Source organism: Vulpes vulpes, chromosome 10, assembly GCF_048418805.1.
Source record: "Vulpes vulpes isolate BD-2025 chromosome 10, VulVul3, whole genome shotgun sequence".
Taxonomy (NCBI): Eukaryota; Metazoa; Chordata; class Mammalia; order Carnivora; family Canidae; genus Vulpes; species Vulpes vulpes.
Genome location: NC_132789.1, coordinates 20,265,815 through 20,290,929, shown reverse-complemented (window position 1 = coordinate 20,290,929; position 25,115 = coordinate 20,265,815). Strand labels below are relative to the sequence as shown.

At 37.9% G+C, this 25,115-nt stretch overlaps 2 protein-coding genes and 1 pseudogene across 2 annotated transcripts in view; all 3 read right to left on the bottom strand.

The window, feature by feature from the left end:
• The window catches only part of LOC140594293 (piwi-like protein 1), a 98,379-nt gene that overhangs the window by 26,589 nt on the left and 46,675 nt on the right, over window positions 1–25,115 (bottom strand). The gene's annotated exons all lie outside the window — the stretch shown is intronic.
• Window positions 9,442–14,822, bottom strand: LOC140594289 (FAS-associated factor 2 pseudogene; annotated as a pseudogene).
• The window catches only part of LOC140594297 (small G protein signaling modulator 1-like), an 81,557-nt gene continuing 73,420 nt past the window's right edge, over window positions 16,979–25,115 (bottom strand). The window contains exon 7 of the mRNA XM_072725232.1: window positions 16,979–19,869. The gene's annotated coding sequence lies outside the window, so the exon portion shown is untranslated. The remainder of the gene's footprint in view (window positions 19,870–25,115) is intronic.

Here is a 25,115-nt window from a genome sequence, read left to right as displayed (position 1 = left end):
TGCCCACATATAGCATAACACCCAGTGCTCATCCCATCAAGTGTCCCGCTCAGTGCCCGTCACCCAGTCACCCCCACCCCTTGCCCACCTCCCATTCTACCACCCCTTGTTCGTTTCCCAGAGTTAGGAGTCTCTCATGTTCTGTCTCCCTTTCTGATATTTCCCACTCATGTTTATGATTCTTATGTCTTTGAAATGTACTGTACTTACCCCAGAAATTTCTTTCCGAAAAGATATAATAAATTATTTAAAGCATTTAAAATTTTTTCTCTGTGCATTTCCAAATGGGCTTAACTAGGAAATTATTCAACTTTTTCAGAATAGCTGACATGATTAGCTCTATATGATTTCTGATCACTTAAAGTTTGGTAATTTAAGGATAATTTATAATTCTCTAGAAATCCACAAGTTTCTTTAAATTCAGATGTTCACTTATATTTTTATCACAAAATTCCTTCATCTCCCAGGGAACTACCAATCAAAGATAGAGTCAAGGATATATTTTAATGTAATTATAAAACTAAAGGTTCTAGTTTTACAACTCTAACAATATTTATCAAGCGAAGTGAAATAGAATAGTCAATAAATTAGTCTACTAGAATTATTTTAGATTGACAGATGATTTAATTTGGTATCATATCTCAATCATTTACATATGCACGCATGTGTACATGTATATATCAAAGAATTAAGTCACAGTTCAGTGTTTTGATTTTATCTTCATGAGAGAGCTATAGACTATACTCTTGAACATCTACTTAACTTGAACAATCTACTTAAATAAACTGACTCCTCTAATTATTTACAGTATACAACAGTATTGTCCCCTCTATGTTCCTTTTATGTAAAATCTATGTCTAATCACTGTGCATAAAAGAAAATGTATGGTACAGAATTTGATGACAGTGAAAAATAAGAAGTTTAAAATGATCCCTCCTGTCTAGACACCATTTGAATCGTAGGCACTTGTTGTGGTACCATGTCACTGTCTTGTCAGCAGGCACAAATGTCTGATACCAACTGTCATTTCATTGGAAAATAATATCCCTTTAAAATTTTTCAATCAAGAACTTGCTGAAATTTTATTTTATTTTTATGTTTATTTTTTTTTAGAACTTGCTGAAATTTTAGGGGAAAACATCAGAACATGGTTCTTCCTTTAAGTACCAATCAATTTTCAGAATAACTCCAAATTTCTTAAAATTGTGTCTGCTTTTATTTAACATATAACTTTACTTTTATAAATCTTTCTTCTCTTACATATGACTCCCCAAGAATTACATCTTTAGTCTTCTGCTTTTTGAATATAATATATAGTAATTCCCAATGAATCACTTATTTCTCTACTTTCAATTTTATACTTAAAAAATAATTGGGAAATTTAATATAAAAATAAGCTCCTTTCTAAGGCCATGTTTGCCTGTTTTGACACCTTGCTATATGTTTCATCAATTCCTTAAACTCAACATGTGGAATTGGACTAGAACTTCAACCTTGGTTAGGAGGAAATAACAAAAACAAAACAAAACAAAACAAAACAAAACAAAAAAACCTCTTCTGTGTTAAACAATTAGACAGCAGACAAAACATAAGTAACATTTTTCAAATACTGGACAACAAGCAACATAGGACTATGACCCCTGGCATAAGTGAACCACAAAAAAGATGAGCCCTTCAATTGTACCAAACAACAAAGGAGGGTTAGCTGTAATGGAATCAAGCCATCTTGCCAAGTTGCAGAGATAGAGACCAAATTTTGGGAGCAGTCAAGAAAACTAGATTTGACAGGTCAGAATAAGAGAGCGGAATGGGTAGTTGCAGAGACACACAACTCTGTAAAACCTCAAAGAATCTCCCAATTCTGTCACTGAGTATTGCTCTGTACATTTCATGAGAAGAAAATACCAGAAGCCTTGGAAAGAGCTACAGGAAAGGAGTAGAAAAGTTCCTGGAGCTCTCACAGGGCTGAGGATAACTCATGTGTCCACTTGCCAGTGTGGAAAGATCTAGTGATACACAGGGCATTAAGTAGAGTCCTCAGGATACTGCCTTAGTTTTGAAGCTAAATTAAGTATAAAAATTTCCCAAGACTTTTCTTACCAAGCTTAAAAACAAAGGACTTGGTATATTAACAGAGCATACATTCATGTAATTGGATTGCTAGAAAATGAAGGACACAGAGTAAGAACAAAATATTTGAATAACAAATAGCCAGAATTTTCCCAAGTTGCTAAAAAGTATATACACACAGATTCAGGAAAAATAAGAGTCCAAAGTAGTATAAAAAAGTAAAGCAGGCTACGGAGCCTGGCTGGCTCAGTCAGTGGAGCGAGGGACTCCTGACCTCAGGGTTGTAAATTCAAGTGAAATATTTGTAACACATATATGTGATAAAGGACATGTAAGTTGAATATCTAAATAATCTTACTACTCCTTAGTATGAAACCAAGTAACTTAATTAAAATGGGGTTTTGATTTTATCATACATTTCACCATAGAAGATAAACGAACGGAAAATACACAGGAAAGGACGCTCAACATCATTAGTCATTAGGAAAACACAAACCAGATCACATATGATAGCACTACATGCTCAGCAGAATGGCTGAAATTAATAAAACCAATAATACTAAGTTTTGTTGAAGATGAGGGACAAAATGATTGTAAGAAATGAAATGTGCCACTGCACTTTGGAGAGTGGTTTGGCAGTTTCTCAGAAAGTTAAACTTGACTTTCCTAATGATCCAGCAATTCCTCTTATAGGCACTTACCCAACAAAAATGAAAATATATGTTTACACAAAGAACTATATTTGAATCTTTAACACAGCTTTATAAATAATAGCCAAAACCTGGGCATAAAAACAAAGTGTAACTATTTTTACATCAGAGAATACTGCTCAAAGGTGAGAGGGAATGTACATTCATACAAAAGGCAGAGGAAATAAGAAGGTAGTAGGGAACATTTGAGTCCACAGACATCACACAGACAAAGACATATGGAGGGGTGAGAGGACGTGGCATTCAGTAAGTACCTATTAGATAATTGGATAAGTTACTGTTTCTCTTGTATTTGAGTCATTTGGTTTGAACATTGAGTCAGAAGATACAGGCAGCTCATGGTGGGATTCAGAATCTGATTTTCTTGTAATATTTATAAGTATTTTGACAGGGTAAGGAAAAATCTTGCACAATTGTTATGATGATTAAGTGTTTAACTGTGAAGACACAACAGTGTCTGGGACAAAGTAACCACTGCATAAATGCATGCTATTGTAATTATTAGGCCAAATAGATTTGTCTTTTAGAAAGATCTCTCATCCCAGAGTGTACAGGACACGTATGGGTGGATGCAGTTACACGCTGGGAAATAGTGGCAAGGCATTTTCAATCATTTACAATGGAGATATTGAAATCCTGAAGCATCTTCTGTCTTGCCTGGACACCTGGAATGTTCATCATTCTCTCCTGCTATGGTAAACTATCAAATCCTATCAATTTTTCTAGATGCATGTGAAAGTTTATATTTTTCAGTGAAGCTCATCTACACCACCATAATTTCAACATCATCTCTCCTTCGTAATATTATTCCATTGACTCGATACTTTTAGTGTTTATAACTCCATCTATTATATATATAATTTACATATTGATGATCTCTATCCAGTGACATAAGACAGTAAAGTAATGATTATGTTATGAATTCTAATGATTATGAACTACAAAGCAATGGCAGGTAAAACTTTTAAAATAATTTTCTTTGAAAAAATTAATTGTATCCACAAAAATATTTAGATTTTCAGTATTTAATTTAAAAAAACCTGCCTTTTTCTCAAAGGAACAGCATTGAATTAGTTATTATAATGGAAAAGAAAAGAGTAGGTGAACTATGGATAACAATCAATCATTTGAACTAAAGTAATTAATGATTTTGATATATTTTCATCGATAGAGAACAGAGATTTCAATAGACTGAAGTTTCCTTAAAAAAAAAAAAAGAAGGGAACCCTGGGTGGCGCAGCGGTTTGGCGCCTGCCTTTGGCCCTGGGCGCGATCCTGGAGACCCAGGATCGAATCCCACGTCGGGCTCCCGGTGCATGGAGCCTGCTTCTCCCTCTGCCTGTGTCTCTGCCTCTCTCTCTCTGTGACTATCATAAATAAATAAAAATAAAAAAAAAAGATGATTTTAGTCAAGTAAGTCAGGTGAGCTATAACTGCTATATAATTCTAGAAAAAAATAATGAATTCAAGATTTTTAATTTTTAAAATGTAGTTTGATTAAACAGCAATTCTGGCACAAATATATTTGTTATGGTAAAATACACATACAATTTACCATTTTAACCACTTTCAAATGTGAAATTTAGCATTTACTTTACATTCACAATGTGTGAAAACCATCACTTCTATCTAGCTCCAAACATTTCTATCAACCCCGAAAGAAACCAACTATTATCTTCCCATCACTTCGTGCCCAGCCCAGCCCCTGGCAACCACAGATCTTCTTCCTGTCTCTATGTATGTGTCAGGGTGGATTTTTGATATAAATGGAATCATATAATATGTAACTTTTATGACTGGTTTCTTTCCCTCATTATAAAGTTTTCAAGCTTGATCCGTGTTGTAGCATGTGCTAGGACTTCATTATTTCTATGGCTGAATAATATTCTTTGTATGTATTATGTCACATTCTGTTTATCTGTTCCTCAGTTGGTGGATATTTGCATCCTTTCTACCTTTTGGCTATTGTGAATTTTGCTATGAACATCTACATACAATTTTTTGTTTGAGTAATAGTTTTCATTCTTTTGAGCAGATACCTAAGAGTGAAATTGCTGGGTCATATTGCCATTCTCTGTTTAATTTACTAATCATAAATCTTTCTATTAAGATGTATTCTTTGCTGTGTTGATATTATGGCTAGGGAATCTGATAGAGATTATATATATATGTGCAGGTACAACTTCACATACCAATTATTACTGTAACATATAGAGAGATATGTATCACAGATATGTGTATACATGTGTATATACATATATATGTCATATATGATAGGCCTGAAAAGTAATCTATGTTAATAGAAAATGTTTTCCTCATAATATGTATTATTAACTATAATGCTATTGATTAATGACTATATGCCAGATTTTGTATTAAGTACTAAGATTTTGAACATGAATAAGTCACCTTATACATGGTTCTTGCCTTAAAAAAATTAAATCTAAATGAATACAGAAAAAAATACAGGAGAGCTAGGGAGAAATGAAAGGTAAGTCTGATCCATAATGGGACAGATAAAAATCTTGTATGCGTTTAGAATTGAAAAACAAAATTTATGTGGCCTTTCAATCTGAAGATGCTTATATGAGGGGAGGATCTATTTAATAAGATCATTCTATTGCCAAGTTTCTAAAACATCAAGAGCCAGGGCAAATGAAAGTTGGATGGCTTTGGAAACTAAAATAAACTAGCAAATTGTACTTACTGAACCTGGATCCAAACTGTATTCTGCCAATCTCCTCTGAAGCTGGGAACTGACTTTTCTGTATACTGGTTTCCAACATGGAATCACATTTCAGTTAGGTCCCCACCCAGATGGAAGCACAGATGCAGTAGTGGCTGAAAGATTCTTTTGAAACTAATAAGCTGGATTTCCTTGAGATTCAGGAACACTACATGAAAAGGTTTCCAACTTTGGATTTCTCGCAACTTTGTATCTCTCCTGCTGTTCCCTATGAAACTAGGAGAAGATACTAGAGTAGATTATGTGGTTCAGATCATTTTACCACCCTGGTGAAGTTAAAATCCATAGCAGATGGATTTCAAATAAGCCTTCCACCTCAATACTGCATCTCAGTCTTCCAATCCAGATGTATATATTAGTACTCTTGATGCAATCACTAAAAGAAGTACTTACAGCTGTATAATCAGCTGCAAAATAACTTGGTGTAATTCACATGACTGGTTTATTTATTTATTTTTTAAGATTTTATTTATTCATTAGAGACAGAGACAGAGACAAGAGAGAGAGAGGCGGAGACACAGGCAGAGGGAGAAGCAGGCTCCATGCCAGGAGCCCGACGCAGGACTCGATCCCGGGACTCCAGGACCACGCCCTAGGCCAAGGGCAGGCACTAAACCGCTGAGCCATCCAGGGATCCCCACATGACTGGTTTATGACCAGCAACATCTCTGTCAAAATGACCATTGTGTGACTATTTAAATATTTTGGTTTTACTAGATTCTTCCCCTCAGGTGTTTAATAACTATCAAACAAGAATGAAGAGTTGGGTAAAATGGTGAAAAACTTCAAAGAGGTGGCCAGCATCCCTGACTTGGTTTATGTATACAAATTCTGACATGGGGGAACCCTGGGTGGCGCAGTGGTTTAGCGCCTTCCTTACACCCAGGGCGCAATCCTGGAGACCCAGGATCGAATCCCACGTCGGGCTCCCGGTACATGGAGCCTGCTTCTCCCTCTGCCTATGTCTCTGCCTCTCTCTCTCTCTCTGTGTGACTATCATAAATAAATAAAAATTAAAAAAAATTAAAAAAGAACAAATTCTGACATGGGCATATAATAAATAAGTAGCATCTATAAGCATTTTGTATACAGATAGAGAATGTTGCTATTACCTGTTTATATTTTTTCTTTCTCTTGATTGAATGAAAGTTACTTAAGGAGAGTTTGGTTTTTTTTCTTTTTTCTTTTTTTATCCCAAACCCCACAAAAGTCCAACCTACTGGTGATAGATAAATGATCAATTAAGAATGAGTGAATTCAGATGAAAATTCTAGGTATCTTAATGGTTTCTAGTGATGACTTTCAGGTTCATGTATCTAAACTCTTCTTTCCATTTTCAGACAACATGCTATTTATAATGGGCTTATTCATACTACATTGATATTAATCTTTTACCAGAATGATTTAATCATTAATGATTAAAAATGATTTTTTTGTATAAAACATTTAATGTTAACCTACAACACAATGGGAACTTTTATGAAAAAAATTTAAAGTACACTAGATTTCTTCAGTAAATTATCACGTAAACTATTCAGGCGCAGTACCAAGTTGGGACACTGCATCTTTTGTGGAGGGATTTCCTGTTTGCTGCATTCCTCACAAGTCCTAAAAAAAAAAAAAAAAAAAAGGAAACAGTTGCAAAGTGGAGCTCCTTGTTCAAGCACCAGGTAATACTCCCCTGATTTTGCATTCTGGGGGTTATCACTCTTTCCTCCCACAGTCATTTTCTGAAACTCTTTCCTTGGCCTTGGCACCATTAGCAATTTTCATAATGACTGCTCAGCTGAAGATTCTAGGTTCCTTATTATTTTTTAAGAGATATTCTCTGATCATTTTTTATCCAAACATCACAGTGGAGGCAAGCAAGGACAAAAGAAGTATTTGCTGCAGGAAATTCTGCAGAAGTGGAAGAAAAGACCAGAAATGCCCCACTAACTGCAGAAATTCAACGGACTCCAACTGGGTGTCTTTGCTTGGTCATTTCCCATGTCATTCAGTTGAATCTACAACGTCAGTTTTGGGATGCAGAAGAGAACTTGAAACAAGTGTTGTTTTTTTTTTTTTTTTTAGGCTGATGGCTTGCTGTTTGATAAACAGCTGAAATAACCCGGAGGTGATCTGGAAATGAGCGAATCCTTGCAGATCATCGGCTTCTCAGTATTTTCTCCCTTGCAGGTCCCATGGAGTTCCGAGGTCCTTGGGAGTAACAGATTGTACTGGCTTTAAGTGACAAAATGTGCATCCTTCCTGGAGGAGGAAGGGAGATGACACCTATGCAGCAGCCCTACGGTAAGGAGACAGGAATGGGGTCTGAGCAAAGCAGGCTTGTTTCCACATGGACTAGGAAGGAACATGTGCTTCAGATAAAACTTCCTGAAACCTAAAGTAAATGGGTAGGCCATCCCAAGAACCGTACCGACATACACTTTTTCTTAACAGTCTGGCATCTGACCTCCTTCCCTGAACAAGTATTGAAAGGCCAAGAGACATAACGTGCACGTTGTAGAATAAGATGCAGACTGAATTAAGGAAAAAGTTTTACAACTTCCCAAAGATGTGTGGGCAAAACACCCAAAACAATACCCAACCTAGAGAAGGCCCTTAATATCCTGCCCTTCTGTGTACTGCCGGGGAAATAGCTATGAGTTTGACAGGGAGGGAGACTCAAAGTTATGTGGGAAAATTCCTCTTTGCATGGTTGTAAGCATGAAGCAGACTTCACATAAGGCTGAATAGAGAACATGCTTTATCCTGGTATCCATTCCAGTTACCTTTCATGCCAATAGACAGTGACTTCCCACTCATCTGGCCTTGAGGCAGCAGTAAACAAAATGGAATAATCGGCAGCGAGGAGCAGAATTAAATTAAATTTTCCTAGAGATGGTGTTTTAGACATCTGTGCCAAGACCACTGGGTAATTCCCGGGCTCCCTAGGTGGTGCCTTGTGAGGTTCCTTATTCTGTCCCTTACCCATGTTTACCCCAACCACTGTGGGATGCAGAGGAGAAGCCACGTACATCACTGCTACCTAAAAGAGAAAGAGTTGCCCTTAGATTTTAGGGAAGCAAGAGAGAAAGCCTTTGGAGACTGCAAATCTACCACGTTATGTTTTATCTTGATATGAAGCCTGGCCTCAAAGCATGCTAGGCTCCAGTTACTTCAGTAGGTTGCTGTGTTACAAGTCTGCACCAGTCTAGCTATAGAACACTTTGGAATATTTGCCATCTCATGCTGACATCTGTTAATAATACATGGCATGACCCATGTACCCATTACCATAAACTCAACCAAAGAAGGGACATCCATCCAGAGGTTAAAAAACCCCTATTACCTCAAAACAGCAATAGAGGGAGAGGATTAAAACCTGCCTCCAGCAGGTGGCTATATCAGAAACTAACTGTACCTTCCAGCAGTTTACACACACCTGGAGTTCTGTCTTGGCTCCCTTCAAGGTTTCTAGTTCTATCCTTGAACCACCACCACCACCACCACCACCCACTTCTCCCACTGATACAGGCAGGGCACCATCATGGGGTTCTGCTGGTTCTACCATTGACCCTGCTAGTCCTTTGATAAGGCACCAAGATTGGCAATTCAGGAACACTCGGGGCTGGGCAGGAAGAGCACGTACACATCAGAAGAGGAATGAAGAGCTGCTATCCTTTGGTTCAGATTGCATAGTAACCATCTAGTACAGATTCCAAGGGACAACTGCAGTTAATGAGTATACACAGAGTTCACACTGCATATATGGGGATATCTGTACAGAGACTTTGTGGGGCAATGAACTCCAGATTTCTCCCAATACTCCAAGCGAGGCGCATAGATGGTAAGAAAGGACAGCAAGAGTTGGACAAAAAAGAACAACCTCTCTAGGAATGTGAGAGGGACAATGGCAAAAATAAGCACAAACCAGCCCAGGTCACCTTTATTACACTCTTGTGGGCTAAGGAGCCCAGAGCATGAATTCATGGGCTTAAGAATTGGCTCTTTATCAAATAAAGTTAAAAAAAAAAAACCCAGCTATGTTGTGGGACTCAGGAAATTTAACAAAACCCCCTACCCCTGGACAAGCAGAGCAGGACTGACTATTTTGGGCTGCACCCACCTTGTGCTGACCTGCTTATTACTTAGGGGCACAACATTGTCAGTCTCATTCCTTTGGTCATTACAAAGCAACAAAAAACATTTAGAAGTTATTCATAAAATGTGGGAAGTTCAAGGAACATCTCTCTTCTGTGCCTCTTCTCTGGTGGTGGGAGAAGCAAGTCGTCAGGAGATGCTGCAGTAGTAGCTGGTTGATAGATGTTTTTTTCCACTTTTATTTTTCATAAAAGCAAGGATGAATGAGAACTAGTGGGAATGTCCCCTTCCCCAGTTGGGACAATGACTGGGTCGAAGTCCTTCGACCTTTCTTTGGAAGGTGTGTGGTGCAGAGGCAGTAGGGAAGGGTGGGCTTGCCAGTGGGAACGTTCACTGCTGACCTTCGCACACACACACACAGGTGGTGACTCTTTTGGGCTGCATGGTTTCTGATCCTCCCTTAGGATACAGCAATCTTAAAAAAAATATTGTATTATAATAATAATATGAATTTCTCTCTCGGTTTTTGTTTGTTTGTTTGTTTCTCCATTTCTTTTAGGGATTAGGAGGGGAGAGGGAAGAAAAATGTCATTCATCTTTCAGGTCCTGAACAGAGAACTTCTGTGTGGCTAAGTCTGGCCTCCTGAAGTGTGGGGGTGTTGGGCCACTCCTCTGAAGGGATGCAAGGCAGCACCCGCCGGGGAAAGTTGGCTTCAATCTGAAACTTTTCAGGGCTTTCTTTCAAGGAGAAGAAGTAGTCATGGATTACTGTTAGAGACTGCGAAAAGTGGAATCATCTCTCTACTCGAGAATCATTGGCTAATTTGAAAATGATCTTGACACTTTCAGGGTCATCAGGGGAAGGCTCTGGGGGCAGATACTCCAGCTTCCCCTCCTTTTCCTCTTGTAGATTCCGCGCACCTCTCTCCTCTGCCAACTTTTGCTGTTGCACCTCCTCCTCCTCCTTGCGCCCCTTCAGCTCTGGCTCCTCCCGTGTCTTCCTTTCCTTCTCCTGGTCAGCCCTGAGAGAGGCCAGATAGGCCTCGTCTTTCTGTTGTCGCAGGACCTGGGTCTGATTTCGTTCTTCCCTTTCAAGGCGTTCTGACACGAGGTAAGTCTGGTTTGCATCCATGATACATGTCAGCTGGTTAATAAGGTCATCGGGTCCCACTGCAGTCGTTCTCTGATCCTTCAGCATAATCAAGGCCAGGAATGGATAGGTGTTCCCTCCTAAACCCTGCAAGACCCTATATCCCTCAGGTTTATTTGCGGAGCATGCCCAGCGAAGCATCCTAGTGTTTATTAGGGAAATAACTTCAGGGCCCAGAGTGTGTTGCAACAGAACTCATCGGAGTCCTGGGGATCATCTCCATGAAGACAAACCAAAAGCAACCAAAGCTCCCGCTTGGCATCGTTAAGTGCCTGGCTGTACGTTCCCTGGTGGAAGGCAGGGTGTGCCCTCCCATATTTCTCTTCAAAAGAGAGCATAAATGAAACAATGTCCCCAACGGGGTCAGTGACCCAGCTGCGAGGGGCAAACCTAAATATATCAAGTATTGTGTAGGTAAATCGGAATGGAAGCATTATTAAGTAATAACCCCATCCAGGCAGCCCCCTTGGCTGTGGTCTTGCAATAGCCTAACTGTAGAGCCTGTGCTCAACTGTATTAACTTGCAGGGGTCAGGATGGAGGTGGGTTGAAAACATCTGGCACACCCTCTTGTTCATTCAATCGGTCCTGTACAGCAGCCTCTATGTCCCAGTAATGCTGTTCCAAGGGATGGCAGCATTGATCCATAGTTGCTATGCCAGTTAGATCCTGAAACTGCAGCAGTTTCTCTGTCTGCTCCTGGGTTATATCCGGCTCCTCAGGCGCTGCCATTTGGCCGCCGCCTCTACGCTTCTTAAAGGAATGATTTGATTACCTCTTATTGTAACGTAATTTCCTGTTTTGATTTTCATACTCTGGGTGTTTTGTTTTGTTTTGCCTGTTTAAAAATTTTCCTCTAATTAAGTTGCTGATTTTAAAAATACATTACTCAAGGTTGCTTTTTCTTTGAACAGAATGAATAACAGTGCAGAATGACCACATTTAAAAAAAAATTACGCTTGAAACAGTACTTAATTCCATGTTATTTGCCATATTCAATTCGGTTTTCTTTTGTTGCTTAGCCCTATAAGACTACCTTTATATAAATAATATTTCCTTTCGAGCACTAGCCATATGAATTAACAAATGTCATACCTGAACTCTGACTGAATCATATTAATTTTGTCTTAATAATTATGTAAAAAATAATTATGTATATGTGCATACTTTTTTGTGGGGAAGGAGTGTAGAATAAAAGAAAGAATGAAAACAGATCCAGAATATTTTTTCATTAATGTATCTTGAAAAAATTAAAATGTACTTGTCCATACAAGTACATCTTTATTAAGATGAAACTTTGTTCATAATAAATAATTCTGCTATAAAACGTCTTAAATCCATAACCTTTGTCAAAATGGTAAAATTGCTGAATAAACTGGCAACATAACTGGAAAGAAAACACAGACCTATGCACACAAACACACATTAAATAAGTAGCCATGAAGTCACAGTTTGACCCAGTGAAGAATTTAAAACTAGAAGCAAAAGGTAGTCCTTTTATAAATTGCTGATCTCCTCATACACCTTGTTGCTACGTTAGTTGTTTTGCTTAGGAAAGAGGATCATTCTGACAGCTACAATTTGTGTTTCTCTATAAAATTGGAGTTGAAATATTATAAGATATTCTTATGATCTGTTTGATATTTTTAAGAGTATTATTTATACAATATTGAAATAATGAGGAGACATCTAGTCACATGTTTTTTATTTACCAAAATTGGGCATCTTCTATTACCTCCATGGTGGCATCCAAGCCATTTCCCAGTTGGCTTTGTTTAGAGAGGTAAAATTAACTCATTCTCTCACCATCAAATGCCTAAAAGCCCAACTGGGAAATAGAGAGTAAGTAAGACCAAGAGAGATGATATTTATTGTCAAAAGGGATAACAGCTTAATAACTTAGTTATGACTTCTATAATAAATAAGTTTGTATTACATAGATATCACATATGTAATATTTAAATATTACAAACATGTTACTTATATAATGTATAAATATATAGTTACTCATATATATTAGTATATGTATCAATTGTATATAGATAGCATTGCTATTTCTTATATATATACCTACACACACAGAAGTATATATTGCATATGCCCTGTTTGTGTGTGTGTGTGTGTGTGAGTTAGGAAAATGTTAAAACAAGATCTCAATTAGAAATTCAGGTCCTAAAGACCATTCTAAGACATTATACTTTATTTGCTATGTGAGTTGTGTCTTGGAGCAATACTTCTGAAAGTTTGTTGCTTAAAGGAAGCATTGTGCTATACATTCCTACCTTAATGCCAGTTAATAAGTGAGGTAGGGGAAAGCGTCCATGAAGCTCCCTGGAACCTATTTGCTATACTACTCTAGGAACACTTTTAGTTATCTAAGCCCTCCTTATTGTTGTTATTTTTGACTTCATATATCTAGGGATCAATATATACGAAGTCATCTTTAACATCTGAGTACAACTCTGTTCCCATTATTCACTCACAGTCCTAAACACGGGATTTGGCGATTTAGCAGGTATTCCTTGAGTGCCTACTGTTGGTCTAGGTACTGAGTGAGCTATGGCTGGAAATACAATGAAGAGATTCCCATACTCATGAACTTAATAGTTTAAGGTAGACAAGGAAATGATCATATAAAATGCAAAATATAAGTGGCAGCATCTATAAATATAGAAAGCAGGTATTTCCTTAACTTTGAATGGCCAATCTGCATATATATGCAGCCCTCTGGACTGAGACCTGCAGTGCTCTGGAATTCAGCCAAGCCCAGAAATGATTTATTCTGGAAATTTGCTCACAGAGATGGGACTCAAAACATGTGGCTGATTCATTTTTGAAAACTTTTATTGAAGATGTAGAGACTTTTTACCTTTATTTACTTTTAGGTAGAAGTCAAATATTTCTGAGGGCTGTGGATTACTGCAAACTGAGTTTTAAACTATCCAATGGTGTTAAACTTGATCAGATGCTCTGAAAAGATAGCATGAAGTTTTTTTTTTTTTTTTTAGATAGCATGAAGTTAAAAGTAAATTGAAAGACTGTAAACCTATTACTGTTTTCAATTTGAATGTTAGTTTGTGATTTGAAATTAGTGTGGAAGAAAAAAACAAATATCCAGTGATTAAAACTCAGAGCAGCATTGCTAAAACATTGCTCCAGAGGGGAGGGCTATGAAAATCCTATACAAATACATTCAAGAAGAGGTTTAGTTTTAAAAGGCAACAAAGGCAGTAAAATCTGTATTTTTCCATTCACAGTGTAAACTCTTTTAAATGCTCTTTAGCTACTTGCTTATCATATCTACCAGAGTTTAATGTAGAGAAACATGCTGAGTAGAAAAGTGAGCCCACATGAAGGAGCCTGGAAATGTTATAGAGCAAAGCTTTTTCAAAAAGTATTTATTTTCTATATGGCCAACAGCAGAAAGGCATGGGACACTATGGTGTACAGAGAGTTAAACTGTGTGCGTGTCTGGGGGTGGGGTGGCAAATGTAAGAAGAAATACTAATTCTGAGCCCTCAAAAACCTTTCCACTTTTCTGATAGCAAACTCTATTTGAATATGCATGTTCAGCCTCTCCTAAGAGAAATCTTGTTCCTAGCCAAGAAAGGTAATGTCATATCAATCTAAACATTCAGCTATACATTGAATGTGCTGATCTGGTCATTAGGAACAAGGATACTGGTTACACATGCACTATTTCTGTTACCTGTTTCCTAAGAGATATCAAGATAATTGCTTTTTGTGCTTCAGTAATATTCTATGCATAATATTTCACTTGCTGCATTATTTTATAAGTATCTACCTCTGTATATATCTCTCTGCTTGAGGACGGGTACTCTTAATTGTCTTTCTGTTTGCAACACCTAACTCAGTGCTTGGCAGAAGGTTGGCACATGGTGTTTAATTCAAGGAATGACTATGTTTTTTGGCAGGCCAACTTCCTCTATAACTCACCAAGTACGGTTTTCTTTCTTTAAAGACTTTCTAAATAGAATGTATAAGTTAAAGGGCAAGAATTAATTATTAACAATTTGCCTAAGAAATTAAGTCTCTAGATGGCATAAATGATATGCTATCAGTAACATTCATGCTTCTGTTGAAAACCTATCAACCCTTCTACAATTTCAACTTACAATCTAAAATGTGAAAATATTCAGCTGGAGATGATCAAACCCACTGGGCTGGACAGAGCAATAGGTCAGCACCTTTGCCCACATCCACAGCCTGGAGGTGTTAGAAGGTAAGCAGCGCCTTCATCATTCTGGCAATCTATTTTAGTCTAAGTCTACATCAAAAGCCTGTCAGGGCTCAGTGCTGATAACAAAGCACTATCGCTTTTCAAAGTGACAGAGCATAGTGACATATCAACACTAGGACTTAAATGAAAAACCCCTTCTAATTTAATGGGGAATCTGCTGAAGCTGTATTCAGCCCAGAATCCTGGTTTTCAATTAAAACTTTTTCAGGGGATCCCTGGGTGGCTCAGCAGTTTGGTGCCTGCCTTTTGCCCAGGGCGTGATCCTGGAATTCCGGGATCGGGTCCCGCATTGGGTTCCCGGCATGGAGCCTGCTTCTCCCTCTGCCTGTGTCTCTGCACGCCCCCGCCCCCATGTGTATCATGAATAAATAAATAAATCTTAAAAAAAAAAACTTTTTCATAGCAAGAGAAAAGTTTGGCATATCCTTTCCTTTTTTGAGGCAGTTATGGAATTGTGTGGAGAAGACAGTAGTATGGTGTAGAGATGGCCCGGTACTAGCTAAGTACGTATGAGCCCTTCTCATCCACTAATTGCAGTTCCAACAGTATAACAAAAGTCTTACCTAAAACTCATACTGCTGAAAAGATCCTTTCTCTCAACACAACTTTTCTTCAATGAATGTTTTTTTCTGACACAGAGCATAAGAAGACAAAGGGGAACAATATATCAATTACTTACTACCTGCTTGTGCCAAGTACTATCAGTATAGGGAGGGGAAGGGGCTCTCACCTATGTTATTTCATGTAAATATTACCTATGCTATTTCATTCCTACTAAGGTATAGAATGTAGATGTCTATTTTCATGTTTTGTTCATACAGAAAAAGAAACACATGAGTAATTAAGCAGCTTCTGTATGGTCACACACCCATTAAGGGGTAGAGTTGCAATATGCCCACCTAGTCTTTTATATTAGCTACAATATTGCTAAAATTTAAATGTGGAGAACTATGGATAACATCAACGTGCTGACATAATTAAACATTTATTTATTTATTTATTTATTTAATGGTGTTTCTCACTTGCACTTTCCTTTTTAAAAAAAGATTTCATTTACTTATTCGAGAGCGAGAGAGAGGGGCACAGACACAGACAGAGGGAGAAGCAGGCTCCCCGCAGGGAGCCCGATGAGGGACTCGATTCCGGGACCCTGGATCACGCCCTGAGCTGAAGGCAGACACTCAACCGCCGAGCCACCCAGGCGTCCCTCACTTGCACTTTCCTTAAACGAATTTCTTGAAACATATATCTTAAAACAAGCTTCGTTTTTTGGGTATCTTTTCTTAAAGGTTTTATTTAAATTCCAGTTAGTTTCAGGTGATTAACAATTACATGAAGACCTAAAACTGTAAGAGTTTTAGAAAAAAACAGGGAAAAAATATCCCTGATATTGGTCTTTGCAATGACGCATTATATATGACACCAAAATTATAAGCAATAAAACCAAAAAAAAAGTGAGATAATATCAACTTAAAATACTCTTGCACAACAAAATGAAAAGCAACCCATGGCAAGGAAAACGGTATTTGCAAACAGCACTTAACATCTAAAATATATAAGAAAATTCAACAGCAAAAAACAATCTGATTTAAAATGGGTAAAAGATTTGAATAGACTGTTTTCCCTGAAGAAGATATGCAAATGGCCAATATGTACATGAAAATGTCCTTAACATTACTGATCATCACAAAAGTGCAAATCAAAATCACAGTGAATGTTACCTCATACTTGTCAGAATGGCTATCAGGAAGATAAGTGATAACAAGTGCTGGTGGCAAGGATTTGAAGTTAAGGGAATCCTTGTGCAAGTTGGTTGGGAATGTAATTCAATATGGGTACTATGGAAGGCAATATGGAGGATGGAGGTTCCTCAAAAAATTAAAAATAGAACTCCATATGATCCAGCAACCACCCTATGGTTACATAACCAAAATAAAATAAAATCCCTCTCTGAAAGAGATTTCTGTATTTCCATGTTTATTGAAGCATTATTTACAATAGCTAAGACATGGAAACAACATACTATACATAAACAAATAGATGAATAAAGAAAAAATATATGAATATTATTCAGCCATTAAAAAGGGAAACCTGCTGTTTGGTTTTTTTTCTTTTGTTTCGTTTGTTTATTTTTTTAATTTCTTTTTATTGGAGTTCAATTTGCCAACATATAGCATAACACCCAGTGTTCATCCCATCAAGTGCCCCCCCTCAGGTCCCATCACCCAGTCACCCCAACCCCCACACCCACCTCCCTTTCCACCACCCCTTCTTCGTTTCCCAGAGTTAGCAGTCTCTCATGTTCTCTTGCCCTCTCTGATATTTCCCCACTCATTTTCTCTCCTTTCCCCTTCATGCCCTTTAACTATTTTCATATTCCCCAACTTAATGAGACCATATAATGTTTGTCCTTTTGTGTGTGTGTGTGTGTGTGTGTGTGTGTGTGTGTGTTCCATCCTTGGAACAAAAGGATGATTTATTTATTTATTTTATTTTTTATTGGTGTTAAATTTGCCAACATATAGAACAACACCCAGTGCTCATCCCATCAAGTGCCCCCCTCACTGCCCGTCACCCAGTCACCCCCACCCCTGCCCACCTCCCTTTCTACCACCCTTTGTTCGTTTCCCAGAGTTAGCAGACTCTCATGTTCTGTCCCCTTTCTGATATTTCCCACTCATTTTTTTTCTTTTTCCCTTTATTCCCTTTCACTACTTTTTATATTCCCCAAATGAATGAGACCACATAATGTTTGTCCTTTTCTGATTGACTTATTTCACTCAGCATAATACCCTCCTGGTCCATCCACGTCGAAGCAAATGGTGGGTCTTTGTCGTTTCTCAAGGCTGAGTAATATTCCATAGTATACACAGACCACGGTTTCTTTATCCATTCATCTTTTGATGGACGCCGAAGCTCCTTCCCCAGTTTGGCTATTGTGGACGTTGCTCCCATAAACACTGGGGTGTAGGTGTCCCAGCGTTTCACTGCATCTGTATCTTTGAGGTAAATCCCCAACAGTGCAATTGCTGGGTCGTAGGGCAGGTCTATTTTTAACTCTTTGAGGAAACTCCACACAGTTCTCCAGAGTGGCTGCACCAGTTCACATCCCCACTGACGGAGTAAGAGGGTTCCCCTTTGTCCACATTCTCTCCAACATTTGTTGTTTCCTGTCTTGTGACTTTTCCCCAATTCTCACTGGTGTGAGGTGGTATCTCATTGTGGTTTGGTTTTATATTTCCCTGATGGCCAGTGATGCGGCGCTTGTTGGTCATATCTATGTCTTCCTCTGTATGATTTCTGTTCATGTCTTTTGCCCATTTCATGATTGGATTGTTTCTTTGCTGTTGAGTTTAATAAGCTCTTTATAGACCTCAGATACTAGCCCTTTATCTGAGAGGTCATTTGCAAATAACTTTTCCCATTCTGTAGGTTGTCTTTTACTTTTGTGGACTGTTTCTTTTGCTGTGCAGAAGCTTCTTATCTTGATGAAGTCCCAATAATTCATTTTTGCTTTTGTTTCTCTTGCTTTCATGGATGTATCTTGCAATAAGTTGCTGTGGCCAAGTTCAAAAATGGTGTTGCCTGTGTTCTCCTCTAGGATTTTGATGGACTCTTGTCTCACATTTAGGTCTTTCATCCATTTTGAGTTCATCTTTGTGTATGGTATCAGAGAATGGTCTAGTTTGATTCTTCTGTATTTGGATGTCCAATTTTCCCAGCACCATTTATTGAAGAGACTGTCTTTTTTCCAGGGAGAGTCTTCCTGCTTTGTCGAATATTAGTTGACCATAAAGTTGAGGGTCCACTTCTGGATTCTCTATTCGGTTCCATTGATCTATGGGTCTGTTTTTGTGCCAGTACCACACTGTCTTGATGACCACAGCTTTGTAGTACAACCTGAAATCTTGCATTGTGATGCCCCCAGCTATGGTTTTCTTTCTTAATATTCCCCTGGCTATTTGGGGTCTTTTCTGATTCCACACAAATCTTAAGATGGTTTGTTCCAACTCTCTGAAGAAAGTCCATGGTATTTTGATAGGGATTGCATGAAATGTGTAAATTGCCCTGGGTAGCATGGACATTTTCACAATATTAATTCTTCCAATCCATGAGCATGGAATATTTTTCCATCTCTTTGTGTCTTCCTCAATTTCTTTCAGAAGTGTTCTATCGTTTTTAGGGTATAGATCCTTTACCTCTTTGGTTAGGTTTATTCCTAGGTATCTTATGCTTTTGGGTGCAGTTGTAAATGGGATTGACTCCTTAATTTCTCTTTCTTCAGTCTCATTGTTAGTGTATAGAAATGCCATTGATTTCTGGGCATTGATTTTGTATCCTGCCACGCTACCAAATTGCTGTATGAGTTCTCGCAATCTTGGGGTGGAGGCTTTTGGGTTTTCTATGTAGAGTATGTCATCGGCGAAGAGGGAGAGTTTGACTTCTTCTTTGCCAATTTGAATGCCTTTAATGTCTTTTTGTTGTCTGATTGCTGAGGCGAGGACTTCCAGTACTATGTTGAATAGCAGTGGTGAGAGTGGACATCCCTGTCTTGTTCCTGATCTTAGGGAAAAGGCTCCCAGTGCTTCCCCATTGAGAATGATATTTGCTGTGGGCTTTTCGTAGATGGCGCTTAAGATGTCGAGGAATGTTCCCCTATCCCTACACTCTGAAGAGTTTTGATCAGGAATGGATGCTGTATTTTGTCAAATGCTTTCTCTGCATCTAATGAGAGGATCATATGGTTCTTGGTTTTTCTCTTGCTGATATGATGAATCACATCGATTGTTTTACAAGTGTTGAACCAGCCTTGTGCGGGACAGCTTCTCATTCTTGTTTTCCGTGACCTCGATAGACAGTTTTGAAGGGATGTGTTGGTCAGCTATTTTGTGTTTTTTTTTTAATTATTTTTTTATTTATCTATGATAGTCACACCCAGAGAGAGAGAGAGAGGCAGAGACAGGCAGAGGGAGAAGCAGGCTCCATGCACCGGGAGCCCGACGTGGGATTCGATCCCGGGTCTCCAGGATCGCGCCCTGGGCCAAAGGCAGGCGCCAAACCGCTGCGCCACCCAGGGATCCCATGGTCAGCTACTTTGTTGCAGGAGCCTCAATTTGGGTGTGTCTGATATTTCTGTCATGAGTAGGCTGGGAATATGGAATTTTGGAAAGACTACCACAGTGGTGAAGTGCTTCTGTGCCTTTCCATCCCATCTCAGTTGGGGGTGCATGAGATTCACACAGCATTACTGCTGACTTTCATCACTGACTTTTGTCACTCAGTTAAAGTTGTGTGTGCCAGTCTGCTGCCCCAAGTCACTGTTTCCCTCTCTCTACACTCTGTTGTTTAGAAGTGTGCTCTAAATCTACCCCACCTTTGGGGTAGGGGGTGGGGAGGATTTTCCTTCACCTCCTGAAGTGAGGAGTCTATTATTAGGAATTCTTTTATTTTTTATTTTTTAAGATTTTATTTATTCATTCATGAGAGATACAGAAACATATGCAGAGGGAGAAGCCAGTTCCCCGTGGGGAGCCTGATGCAGAACTCAATCCCAGGACCCCAGCATCATGACCTGAGCCAAAGGCAGTTATTCAACCACTGAGCCAGGTGCCCCTATCTGGAATTCTATTAAAGCAAAATTAGCCTTTTCTCCCCTATTTGTTCATTTGTTTATATCAATATAAACTTGTGTATATTTATTTCATATTTTGGTTATAGTCCAATGCCGTATTATTAAGAAATCTTTTTGAGTGACAAAAAAAATGAATTAAAGTATCTCCACAATGCTCTGAGGTTGGTACCATTATTATGTCCACTTTACAGGTGAGGAAACTGAATCTTAATGTCAAAACGGCACAGGCCAGATTTGAATCTGTCTGGGTCAGGCAAAAATTGCTCCAGGTTGCTTGCAGGAATTGTCTGCTGGATAACAAACACTTTCCTCTCTCTAGACTTCAGAGGATCCAAACACATCCAGGCCTCCCCTTCTCAATTACCTTCTTCCCTATCCCTTACCCCAATTTGCTCTATTAATTAATTTGTACTTTTATAAAGTTTCTCTTGCCAGAATGTTGAGCAAAAATCATGTCTACCATTTCCACACAGCAGTTATTTCTATCTTCTAAGTTCCCTCCCTGTCTTAACTCCTTGGCATCCATTGTTTTATATTCTATTAGCTCATATGGGCAGAGGACTTGGCAGTTTGTAAAATGCTTTCACACATCATCTGATCCTTGTGATGTCCTTATGAGGTAAGCATCACAACCAATGTGTTTCCCATTCTCTATGGGAGATAGTTGAGGTCAATGAGCCTGAGAAACTTGCCCAGGACCCACTGCTGGGAAGTGGTAAACCCTATAAGGCAGAAGGAACACCATGTAGAATGACTCAAAGGCAAAAACCAGTATGGGACATTTGAGCCAGTGCCCACTGTTCATTATGGAGTATTAATGTGTAACACATTGGTGCCTATTCATATTATTTATTCTTTTTGATTCATTCTTGGTAGGTTTTATGCTTCTAGAAATGTATTCATTTCTTCTAGGTTATCAAATTTGGTGGCATATAATTGTATATGGCAGTTATTTTCTGATCATATGCATTCCTGTAGTGTCAGTTGTAATGGCTCCTTTAGTTTCTAATTTTATTTATTGAAATCTTTTTGTCTTGTTTAGTGTAGCTAAAGGTTTGAGAGTTTTATCTTTCAAAAATACACGTACATTTTAAAGATTTGTTTTGAGAGAGAAAGAGAGAGAGAGAGAGCACACAGGTGGGAGGAGAGAGAATCTCAAGCAGGCTCTGCACTCATGACCTTGAGATCATGACCTGAGCTGAAACCAAGAGTCAAAGGCTTAACTGACTATACTACCCAGGTGCCCTGATATATATATGTTTATTTATGTATGTAATATGTATGTCCAATGTGGGACTCAAACTCATGACCCCAAGATTAATAGTCATATGCTTTACTGATGGAGCCAGCCAGACACGCCTGTTTTATCTTTTTGAAAAACCAGCTCTTAGTTTCATTGATTGATCATTTTTTATTGTTCTTCTAGTCTCTATTTCTTTTATTTCCAGTAAATACCAGTGCATACCTTACTAGGTATGAATCTTTTTCAGCTTTGTCCAAAGGTTTGACATTACCCGTCCAATTAAGACAATGAGGATAATATATACTACTTAGATAAAACTCAGCGCATCACCTGCATGTTTTGCTATTCATTTTGCCCTCTCTGACATTATACACACTTTTTACCCCATCATCAGATGCTATGTCCTTTAACCCACTGATTGCAACTTATTTTAAAGTAACTCTTAACTTCTCTCTGATAGATAGCTAAAGTTTTGATGGAGTGACAAGGAGTTGTAAAGCATAAAAAATTTTAGATACAAAATGGCCCTTTTGTATCTAAAGGATAACCTTAGACCCTATAAGCTCTCTTGAACTGTCTATTTCCTGTAGGCTTTGCCCACTACTTATTATTTTTCCAACACTAGCAAAATGACTATTTCATACAAATATTTAAGTGTTTTGTTGAATTAATGGACAATATAAAATGTGTATCGGGGGTCCCTGGGTGGTTCAGTGGTTTAGTGCCGCCTTCAGCCCAGGGCGTGATCCTGGAGACCCGGGATAGAGTCCCAAGTTGGGCTCCCTGCATGGAGCCTGCTTCTCCCTCTGCCTGTGTCTCTGCCTCTCTCTCTCTCTCTTGTGTCTCTCATGAATAAATGAATAAAATCTTTTAAAAAAGTGTATCTAGAACAGGGATAGGAGAAGAAAAGAGAGAAAAAGGCAAACATACTGGGGAAAGTTAGTTGAGAAAATGAATTCTACCAAATGGCTCATTTTTGTTAGGTACCAAGTTGAAAGTACATCCTCTTTCTTAATTCTTACTCTGCCTTGTCTTCACCTTCATCAAATGAAAACAAACAAACAAACAAACAAATAACTAAAGTTGATCTATGTGAAGTTATACAATGCCTTAGGGTTTTTTAGAACATATAAGTATAATGAAATTGGAACCATTAATTGAATCACACAATAATTCTACAGAGAAGAGAAAAAAATGTATTGAAAAGAAGAAACTGGTTCATAAAATAAGATTAAAAAATACATCTTTTAAAAATAAGATTAAAAAATACATCTAATCTTTTAATAAGATTAAAAAAATACATTTGAGTTTCAAGTTTAAAAAAATGCCAACACCAAAGACTGGCATCGAGTGGTAACAGTGGCAGTTTATTAATAATCTGTCATGTAAAGCTGACACAGTATATGCTGAATTCTGCTCTGCTTTACAATGAAATCCCATCCATTTTATTACTACCAGAATTAAATATGTTCTATTGAAAGGCTTTAGTAAGCTTAAATATGATTTAAAGTTCTTTTTCCAATACATTTATTGCTTTCCTAACACCTTATTATCAAGAAGTCAGATCAACAAAAGTCTAATCTTGATTCTCCCACATATCCATGGTATACCAAACAGGGAGCAAGATAAAACACACATGTTTATAGGGGTTGATAGGTTTGCCTTTAGACAAATGGAAAAGTCATAGCAACTAAATTACTTGTTTCTGACACGTTGGGAGCAGGGAGGAGACTGCTGGAAATAATATAGGGTAAGTATTAAATAATAAAGGGTAAGTATTAAAAGTTACACCTGTAGAATTCACAGATGGATAATTTTTTTAATCAGAATTAGGTGTGAGCTATCCAGATAGGAAGAATCTATTTAAAGGTGTAAAAAGGTGATTGTCCATATTCAGACTAAAGGATTTGGAGGAGGTATTTTATAAGTAAACATCAATGAACCAGATTTTCATAAATGGTAATTGAAGTTAAATTCCATTTTTTCTACGTATTGTTCAGTTTGGCTATGCAGGATTATATCACCACCAGTTACCTAACATATTTTACATGACCTCTGTTAGTGTCAGGCTTCCAAAAGTGTGCTATGAGGATCTGAGGGAAGACAGGCTAAAAAGCATATGAGCCAGTCCAATTAGTAGAAAGGTTAAGAGTCATTACACAGTAAAACAACTGGAACAGAGTTCAGGATTTGGCATAGCGATCAGTAAAGAAATAAGTAAAACTCTGTACTATAAATATGTTGAGTTAGAATACTAGTTTTCATCCATCAGATAGTTAAGAGTATTCTTATTACTGAATAGTAAGACCATAATCTCAGATACACTTGTCTTTATTCCATGATTAAAACGTTTTTCAAATGAAACTTGAGAATTTGTGTCTATTTCCAAAATCTCAGAATAGAAATATAAATACAAAAGCTCTGCAAGATTTCCAACTTTAATCTCTTTCATTGAAAATATTAATCATCAAGTAGCAATATTCTAACACCTACTACTAGATAAGAGTGCAGAGAGGAGGATGTGGGGAAAGAGGATACCAGGAAGTAAGTATACTACCCAAGATAAAATTTTGCCATGGATAATAGAAATGAAAAGGTGTGTGTGAGTGTATGTGTGTGTATTTCTCATTTATTGGAGAAAGCATTATATAACGGTACTTGTTAATAAATTTCTACAAAGAAGAGGTTTACAAGTTCAAAAGAAGAATAGAAGAGAAGTAGAACAGCAGAAGCCTCAGTTTTCCCCATTCTAAATTCAGGCAATTGGAAGTGACAATTTTTAAAGTTTCATAATTCTCAGATAGACAATTCCAAGTGAATTTCCATAAACCATAATTGACTCATGATCATTGGCTAAGTAGCTCAACATGTAATTCACCATGTGAATATAAATGGAAACTTTGGTCAAAATAAAAGTGTCTTAAAAAAATAAATAAAAGTATTTTTTGTATAAAATATTCAGAATATCAAGGTGAGCACTTCCTAAGGAGCTGGATTTGTTGGCATTATGTGTGCAAAGTGTTAAAGAGAAAGTACATAACACTGGATTTAGGAAAACCTCTGGGAGCATGACATAATGCACATAATGACTGTACTGTAGCCATCAGCTTCCAGGTGGTGAAGGGTTGTAGTGTGCTGTGGTAAGTGGTATGTTGTGGTAGGTGGCATGTTGTGGTACGTGTGTGTACACATGCACACAATGGGTCACACGAACAATT